Source organism: Neophocaena asiaeorientalis, unplaced genomic scaffold (genome assembly GCF_003031525.2).
Source record: "Neophocaena asiaeorientalis asiaeorientalis breed wild unplaced genomic scaffold, Neophocaena_asiaeorientalis_V1.1 scaffold434, whole genome shotgun sequence".
NCBI classification, from domain to species: Eukaryota; Metazoa; Chordata; class Mammalia; order Artiodactyla; family Phocoenidae; genus Neophocaena; species Neophocaena asiaeorientalis.
In genome coordinates this window covers 1134763-1144579 of record NW_020175441.1, presented here as the reverse complement: position 1 = coordinate 1144579, position 9817 = coordinate 1134763, and the positions used below count along the sequence as shown (strand labels likewise).

Below are 9817 nucleotides of genomic sequence, written 5' to 3'. Positions count from 1 at the left end.
CACAATCTGGGTTCTAGGGTTGCTCATTGCGCCTCACTTTCCACTGCTTCCAGGTCTTTTTTAAAACAAAAGAGATGAACTAATTTTACATTAATATTTCTAATTCAATTTTGAGATGTAGGGTTTTTATTTCTAGGACTTTTGTCTCTCAAACCGAAAATCCTTATTCTCACCAACATTAAAACAATTACTTACTCAACTTATCCAAGTACCTATAATGGTTTAAAAATAGAAAAACTAATAGTAGTACTAAAATTAAACCTACAGAATATAGTTAAAAATATAGTTTAAAAATGTCCATTTTCCTAGTTAGGAATAAGAAGTTCCTATATTAGTTTCTCACACACACACACACACACACACACACACACACACACACACAGATGCATCTTAATTTCCTTTTCTGTGTTCTCTTCATATCTCTTGTCAATTTTTGTATTAAGAACTTGATCATTTTCTTCTCAATTATGAGTGCTTGAAATAATAAGGATATCAAAACTCTAAGTTGCAAACATTTTTCTAAGTTTGTCATTAATCTTTTTTTTTTTTGAAGTGAACATAACCTCAAGATTTTATTGTCTTCATGGTAAAACAAGAGGTGAAACTTAGAATTGGATCACTTGGCCCTCTATTTTCTTATCTCCTCCGGGTTCAAAATGCTTACATCTCTCTTAGATCTGCAGCTGGGCTCAACACATTCAAGCCTGAGCACAATATTCTTTATAGTTTTAGCCTTTTTCTGGAAAACTGGCCTAGTCTGCCTACCATAATAATTCAGCTTCCTGTCAAATCCTCCTTCTCTGGGCATATAGAAAATCCTTACCTTTTTGTATACGGTGCCACTTTGTGGGGTTGGTGCTTGCCATATGTCTTACAGAAAGTCCAGCAAGTTTTAGGAACATTTACCATGTTGGTTGGGACACTATCATCATGGAAAGAAAGCTCATCTACTTTTTCACTCTGTATATAGTGTTTCATTATGCAAATTTTTTAGTTTTTAATTTTGATGTAGTTAAATTTGTCAAGTCGTTCCTCTGTTGCTTCTAGATTTTGAATCAGAGGAAAATTATATCTGCCCTTGCCTTATAAAGGAATGCATTCATGTTTTTTCTTCCTATGTAGTTTCTTATTCTGATCCACTTAATATTCATACAGGTGTACAGTGTGAAGAACAGACTCAGTTTTATCTTTTTCCATATGGCTCCTCAGTCGGCACAGCACTGTTTTATTAAAATATATTTTAGACCTTTACTTCTGGATGGAACGGACTGGCTTGTGTCTCGATAAGACAAAAACAGTAGAATAAAAATGATAATAATATATGGAGACGCAAGAGGAAGGAGATATGGGGATATAGGTATATGTACAGCTGATTCACTTTGTTATACAGCAGAAACTAACAAACCATTGTAAAGCAATTACACTCCAATAAAGATGTTTAAAAAAATAATATACAAAATGAATTGTTTACTGGTATTGCTGAGCTTTCATGTCCTTCAGGACTTGAGGGCCCCAGTTACTGGAGAGCAGGGAAATGCATTGAAATGAACCAAATATTTGCTGTTGTCCTTATCTTCAAGGAGTTTGATGTATAAGTGCCCAAGGCTGAGAGGCTGAGAAGCCAAGCATAAAGCAGACTAAGAGACTGAGATGATCTTGAGTTCACAATTTAATGAATTTTGACAAATATATCCTGTCTTGTAACTAACACTCAAACAAGATATAGAATATTTCATCACCCTAGAAAATTCCTTTGTGCTTCTTTCCAGCCAGTACTCTGCAGAAGCAACTACTGTTATGATTTCTTTCACCATAGATTAGTTTTGCCTGTTCTTGAACTTCTTCTAATGGAGTCCTAGGACATATACTCATTTATGTCTTTCTTATTTTATTAAACATAGTGTTTTTGCTATTCATCCATGGTGTTTTGTATCAGTATCTGTTTGGGTTTTAGATTGGCTAGTTTACTTTTGAGGAAGGTAGCTCTATTCTAAACTATAATCCAGTTGCTTGGGTCATTGGATACCTTGTATCCCTGTCTTACTTATTCACCTTCCCTCTGGGGTTAGATTTTTCTGTTCTTTGTACCTCCACTGAATCTTATATATACTTCTCCTGTGATACCTATACTCTTTGTAGGCAGAGACTTAGCGCAGTTTGATTACAGAGTAGGTAGCCAGCATATGAAAGACTTGACCAGGATTCTGCTTTTAATGGACCAATCACGTACAACTGTAGCACTGCCACTCCACAGTTTGTCGCCTTTGAGCCAACTGTCTTCCCTTGCCTTGGACAAACCCTCAAATTTGTTGTCTTGGCTTGATCTTTTAGTTAATTAGCCAATATTGTAAGTGGCAAGCTAAGCACTGAGTCAGGTAAATAAAAATGCAGACTGACTAGCATACTACCTGGCATGCATTAGTTGCTCAGTCAAGTGGAGAGAAAGTAGAGGGAACTCAAGCTCAGTACTTTTTGGGCCAATCATTGAAGCTGCAGAGTTCCCACTGTGTCCTGTAGCTGAGCCTGGTCAAACTATAAAACTATTCTTACTGTGTCATAAGTACAGCAGATACATTTTCCTTTACTTGTGTTTCTCGCGTACACATTTTTTCATGCTATTTGTATATTCTATCTCCATCAGAGAGGAAGTACCTTGTATAAGGACCTATGTTATCAGTACTTTCACTTGCTGTAGGACCGAGCTACAGTTTCATACACACGGAACATTCAAACATGTAGAGAAAGAGGTGGTAATGAGTACAGAATGGAGAAATGAATAGATCCAATCCCTGAGGTGCTTGATAACATACAATGTCACATAAAAGTTTATAAAAACCACCACTCTAAATAGCACAGCAACAGGAACAAAGAAATAAAAAAGAGAACATCTGGACTAAAAGTGAGAGGAAGCAACAGAAGAGAAACTTAGCCATAAGAATGTTGTATAACTGAATTGCCAAACTCAAGGGAAAGGTTTAGAAAAATATGATAGGCTCCACTTACAGGGAGCTCGGTTTTCTTAGCAAATGAATTCGGTAATTGGAATTTTTGTTCCTTCTTTTCCTCTGGGACTGTGTGGATGAGAGTTCATTAATGTGGTAAGACTGTGCAGTATCTTTGAAAATGGTAACTTGTTAATAAAGACCCAAATTGCACTATATCTGTGTAATTTGGGTGATGGTATGGGAATGGGTAAAGAAGACCCAAACCTACCAGATCTGTTCCCTCTCAGATTTCAGGGACCAGACTTAAGATTATATAACTGGAGAAGAAATAAAATGGAGGAAGACAAATGCTACAGATTTATAACAGATGATTGTAAGCCTAATTGTATAGCTTTGTGCATAAACCTTACCTGTTAACAACTTTCAAGTTTGCATACTGAAGATGAGTTCTGCAGTCTCTGAGTCTCCATCCACTTCATTATTTTTTCTTCTCTCACATGTTTTCATGAGTTGTTCAAGGAAATTGCTGAGTAATAAACCATCCCAAACTTAGTAGTGTAAAACCACTGTTTTGTAATGCTTATAAATTCGGTGAGTCAGACATTCAGACAAGACACTGCAGGGATGGCTTGTCGATGTTCTATGATATATATCAAGCTTCATATTGCTGGGGTGAGTGGAACAGTGTGGGACAAATATCTGGAGGCTCTGTTCCTCACATATCCGATGTCTGGGCTGGGGTGACTCAAAGCTAGGCTCATCTGGGACCGTCTCTAGAGCCCCTCTCAGCATTGTGGCTGTGTTCTGAGTTGGATAGTGTTGAGACCAAGCATTCCAAGAGAGCCAAGCAGAAGTTCTCTGGTCTTATAGCCCAACCCCACAAGTCTCATGAATTCACTTCTCCCATACTTTATCTTCAGAGCAGCCCTAAGGACCCCATGATTCTAGGGGAGGGAGAGGACATAGAATACACCTCTAGATGGGAGAGGTGTCAAAGAATTTGCATCCATTAAAAAAAAATGGCCACCACATCTGTACATTAAAAAACAAACAAAAGATGGTATTTTTATCAAGTAACACTTTCCAGACTTGTTCAGGAGAAAGCTTATGCGTTTGTTTCTGGCCCTTTGGCTTTTAATAGCAATAAGCCCTGGCTAATAGGGCTCTAGGTTAGATTCTGCCAATGAGACATTTGCATGATATTTGGAAGTGGGGAAAGAGGTCACTTTTGTTAGCAGGCAACAGTGGGCACGTGGCAGATCTCTGCTTCAGTGCGACAGTCAGCTGAGTTCATTAGTGGCAATTTCCCTAACCATCTACAGTATCCTAATTTCCTAAAACCCAGCAGTCTTTTCCTCTATCTTTTCCCCGCAGCCTTTCTATCAGGTCTGTAACCACTAACTCCCCGTATTAAGTTCCTTTTTTGAAATGCCTGGAGAAATTCCCCTATTTTTACAACTGACTTTTTCATGATAAAATTTATTTACATACTTATATTTAATTGGATCAGGGAATTTTTTCGCAGTATCAGTTTCTAGTGGTCATGCATATTCCGTTTGGGGATTGACAAAAATTATCTTTATTATATGGTAATAGCTCATTTTATTTACTCAGTTAATTTATGTTGAAGGTCTTCAAATAATTTAAGTAGGAAAATAATTTTTGCAATCTAGTTATTAATTTGAGCCTGAGATAATTTTTAGTAAGAAAAGAAAATATTCTGACAAAACTCCACTTTGGGATAAAATGCCATGAATACAAAGGAAACCTAAATAATAAACCCCTAAGGGATATGATCTGTATGGAATAAACTAGACTAGTACTCATAGAATTGATATTTTAAAAGACATTTGGGATAGTAAAGAAGAAAATGTGTTGCAATTTAGCTTATTTTGTCCATTTTTCGAGTTCTGTCCCCGTTGAATTTTTATCAGAATGTATATCTATATTACACTTAGAGGCAAGCATATCTATGCAACTTCTCATCTATGTCTACGGAACAGAAAGTGGTAATGAGATGTCTTATGTATGTATATATTGAATGTGATATAATATACAAGGACACTACTAATTCTGTGGAAGTCAAAGGTAGAAACAACATTGTCTTTACTCCTCAAGATCATATTATTCCTTTAATTACAAAGAAAATAAGAACAGGTTTTAAAAAGGTTATAGTCAAGCTTGAATTTAACAAAGTTGGGTAGGGCAAAAAATAATTTGGGGAAAAATTTCCATGACTTCTGAATACTTGAAGGAAATTAGAAAAAGCAATACATTATTCTGTATCCTCTTTATATCTAGATGGTCAGAGGGTCAGACTGTTAAAAAAAGAAAAAAAATTTTTTTAACTTGGGGTTTGCCAGGCAAATAACCCTTTGTTAGTTGAGATAGTTTTAGCTAAATTTAGGAATCCAACTTTGATAAATATTATGTCTTTTCACTTTGCACTAAACCCTTTGATGTCAGCTTATTGACAAATCTGCACCCAGTGCCTAGAGAGAGAGAAAGAGAGAGTGTGCATGTGTGTGTGTACCGGTGCCTGTGCATGAGTGATACCTGTTAGTGTGTTGACTGTGCTGCATCACCCTGCTTCACTGGTGAGAACACAGCGTTGATGATTGGATTGTGAGTCACCTGTACCACTTGGAAGCTCTTTGCTCCTTGACCACGTCATAATCCTTACTAATTACCTTACGAATCAAGGTTTTTGATCACTGAGGGAATTGAACAAAGATTGTTAAAGGATGGGAAAATTCTGCATTGCTCAAAAACAAATTCTGAATTCATGCATGTGGAATGATAGTTGCCTTATAGGACAATATTATGAAATGTAATTTCCTGGAGCAATATGTCTATATCTGATGATATTCTGTCATAGATTCTGGGTAAAATATGATTTACATGCATCTATGGAGCCTTCAAGGAACTTGGATAGAGATTTATAAAGAGAGACATATAATTTAAGCAAATGAACATAATAAAGAGTTATAGGGGTCCTGATAAGTCTCTATAAAGTAGATTGCGGACACAAAGCAAGGACTACTGTGGCTGTAGATTCAGGAAAGTATTAGGCAGAGGAAAGAATACAAAATATACTGTGAAAATCAGTAAGCTTTCAGGGTGATATAGGGGAAAAGGGAACTGTCCTCGGAGGGAACAACATTCGTAAGGATGCAGGGCCGTTTGGAAAAACTAGCAGCTTGTTTCACGTTGAATATATAGAGCAAGCAGGTTCTGGGAGAAGAAGCTCCAGTGAAAAGAAGGGGCCCAGAAAAAAGGCCAGATGTGGAACAGCTGTCTGCTTGTCTCAGAGTTTCACTTTGTATAGAAAGGGGAGTCAAAAAGGATTTGAATCATCATCATATTGCAATGTCGTGTTTTAGCTAAGATCACTCTGGCAGCATTATGGAGAATGTGTTAGAAGTTTATTGAGGGACAACGTGAGAAAACTTTAATGTAGCTTACATAAATGAGGTTAAAAAAAAGTCGGGCTTCCCTGGTGGCGCAGTGGTTGAGAGTCCACCTGCCGATGCAGGGGACACGGGTTCATGCCCCGGTCCAGGAAGATCCCACATGCCGCAGAGCGGCTAGGGCCGTGAGCCATGGCCGCTGAGAGGCCACAACAGTGAGAGGCCCGAGTACCGCAAGAGAAAAAAAAAAAAAAAAGTCTTCTTAAAAGCTGAATGTGGGTGGGGCTACCTTTAGGATTCCTCTAACACTTTTCACCTTTCATTGTTTGTGTGTTTTGTGGAGGGAGGGGTATGTGTCCACAGAGAAACTGCATCCAGCATAGTGCAATATCTGTAGCTATTTCTCTCTAAATGTAAGTTCATAATTCAGACCTTACATCTGCCTTCTACTACATAGGGTAAACTAGTGTGATGAGAATAGAGAGGAAGTAGGAAAAGGAAGTATTTAAAACTAAAGCCAAGGCTGGGATAGTAAAACAAGAGTTACACAAGCACAACAATGCCCAATTTTGACCATTTCTCAAAGACAGAAAAGGAGTAGATAGAATGTTGGTGGATGAAAGGTTACCAAAAGACTATGTGCAAGGAGATCAATAAATGAAGTAGGATCAGAGAAAAATCCACAGCTAAGAAAGAAGAGCCCAGTGTAAGGATGCTTGCTGAGGTAGGTCAATCCAACTTAATTGGTGATGCCTTGAAGAAAGATAGTTTTTAAACAATCATCAGGAAAGACAGGAGATTTTTTTAAAAAGAAGAGATAATTAGAAATATATTAGAAATATATTATTAGCTAGTGGGAAGCAGCCACATAGCACAGGGAGATCAGCTCAGTGCTTTGTGACCACATAAAGGGCTGGGATAGGGAGGGTGGGAGAGAGGGAGATGCAAGAGGGAGGAGATATGGGGATATATGTATATGTATAGCTGTTTCACTTTGTTATAAAGCAGAAACAAACACCATTGTAAAGCAATTATACTCCAATAAATGTTAGATTAATTAATTAAAAGAAATTGACCTAAGGAAAGGGAAATCAGCCAACTCTAACCCCCTCTAGTCTTCTTGTCTCATACAAGGGGAGGGAGAAGGCTGAGGAACATTTCTGAAGGCCACAGCCCAGGGACTCAGGCCCACTAAAAAACTGACGTTTAATCATAAAATTATAAAACACCTCCCCCCACCCACATCCAATCACTAGACCAGCAGGGCTCCACTACAATTATAGTGGCATACAACCGAGAGCTGCAAGACACAGATTCTGTTTAAGAAGTGTTTAGGGAGACAGAAAAACAACATGAGAAGGAAAAAAATAAGGAAACCAGAAGAAATGAAGCCTCTGGCACCTACAGCTGCAGAAGATATTAAACATAGCACAGCTCACGCTAAAAGCCTAATTATCTCAGTTTCTTTACCCAATATATCATGTCCAGCTTTCAGCAAAAAAGGAAATGGCATGCTAGAAAGCAAGGAAAAACATAGTCTGAAGAGACAAAGGAAGCATGAGAGACTCAGGCATAACATAGCTTTTGGAATTATCAGATAGGGAGTTTAAAACAACTATGATTAATACATTAAGTGCTCTCAAGGAAAATGAAACAACATGCAAGAACGGATGGGTAATGTAAACAGAGCAATGGAAACTCTAAAAGGAATCAGTGAGCTTGAAGATATGTCATCTCCAAAAAGAAATGCAAAGAGAATGATTTTTTTAAATGGAACAGAATATCAAGGAACTGTGAAACGAATACAAAAGGTAGAACAAATGTGAAGTGGAAATACTAGAAGAAGAAAGAGAAAAAGGAACAGAAGGTATATTTGAAGTAATAATGGCTGAGAAATTCTCAAAATTAATGACAGACACCAAACCACAGATCCAGAGGAGCTCAGAGAATACCAAGGAGAATAAATACCCAAAAAATCTATATCAAACTACAGAAAGCCAAAGACAGAGAGAAAAAAATTTGTAAAGAAACCTGATCTGTAGAAGATCAAAAATAAAAATTACATTGGACTTCTCTTCAGAACACATGCAAGCAAGAAGAGAATGGAGTGAAATATTTAAAGTATTGAAGGAAAAGCCATCAACTTAGAATTCTGTATCCAGTGAAATTATCCCTGGATATATAAAGAACACATAAAACTCAACAATAAGAAATGAACAGCCCAGTTAAAAAATAGGCAAAATATCTGAACACACCCCTCGCTAAATAAAAATACAGACTTTAAATAAGTACATGAAAAGATAACATCATATATCATTAGGGAATTGTGAATTAAAACAACAGTGAGCTACTACTACACGTCTATTAGAATGGTTAAAAAAAAAAAAAAAAACTGACAGTACCAAATGTTCCACACTAATGCAAGATGTTAATAATAGGGAAACTATGCTGGTGGTGGGGGAACTGCATATGGGGCTCTCTGTACTATCTGCCCAATTTTTGTGTAAATCAAAAACTGTTCTAAAAACTGAAGTCTCCTAATTTTTAAAAAACCAGTACAGGGTAAATTGAGGATGCATGGAAGATTCACAGAGTAAAAGAATGACAAAGACCAAATGGGTTCAGAGCTAGAAAAGACCTTAGGATTGGTCATTCATTCATCACTATTGGGCACTTACAGAGTGTCACTCTGTGTGAGGCACAGCAAGTACAATGAGAACAAGAAGGCCGCATTGCAGTAGGGTACTAAGTGAACAGGTCATTTCCTTTTTTGATACGTGTGTGTGTGTGTGTGTGTGTGTATATGTGTCAGGGGTGGAGGAGAACTTTGAGAGGATGGTCACTAAGACATTAACAGTAGTTATTTCTGGATGGGCTTTATTTCCTTTTACTGGTTCATATCATTTTGTAGTGTTTCTATGATAGGCATGCTTTGCTATTGTAATAAGAAAATAAAATAATAAAAGTAATTTTTCTCTTATTCTAAAAAAATATATAGTGCTTCCTAGCAGGAAACATTGCATTGATTTCTTAATAAAAATGTTAATGGGCTCCTCAGAAGAGTTCTTGGCTTAAAATTTGGGAGACGTGTTAAACTTTGTGAAGAAACCAAGACTTTTGCAAATTTACCAAACTACTGGCAAAGTAAAATGATTTAGGACGTAATTTTAAGGATGCCAATACTAGTCATAGACAAAGAATTTAAAATGGATAAACTCAAAGACAATTTCATTCACAAGAGCCTAAGAAATTATAGAAAAATTATGTGTGTGTGTAATTGAAGTTGAGAATAAGACCACCTAAGTGCCCAGTTGTGAGTTAAGGAACTCCCAAGAATATAGCTGAACTGAGCATTTAACCCTGATTACTATATACCTTTAAGTCCTTAAAAGTCTGAGATTGGGGCCAAAAAAATTCATATCCAGAAACTCAAATATTTATATTTTTCGGAAGTGATCTCTT

The 9817-nt window shown here is 37.0% G+C and overlaps 1 pseudogene; it reads right to left on the bottom strand.

The window, feature by feature from the left end:
* Positions 1-605: 605 nt before the first annotated feature.
* LOC112415063 (60S ribosomal protein L36a-like) lies at positions 606-909 on the bottom strand (annotated as a pseudogene).
* Positions 910-9817: the final 8908 nt, after the last annotated feature.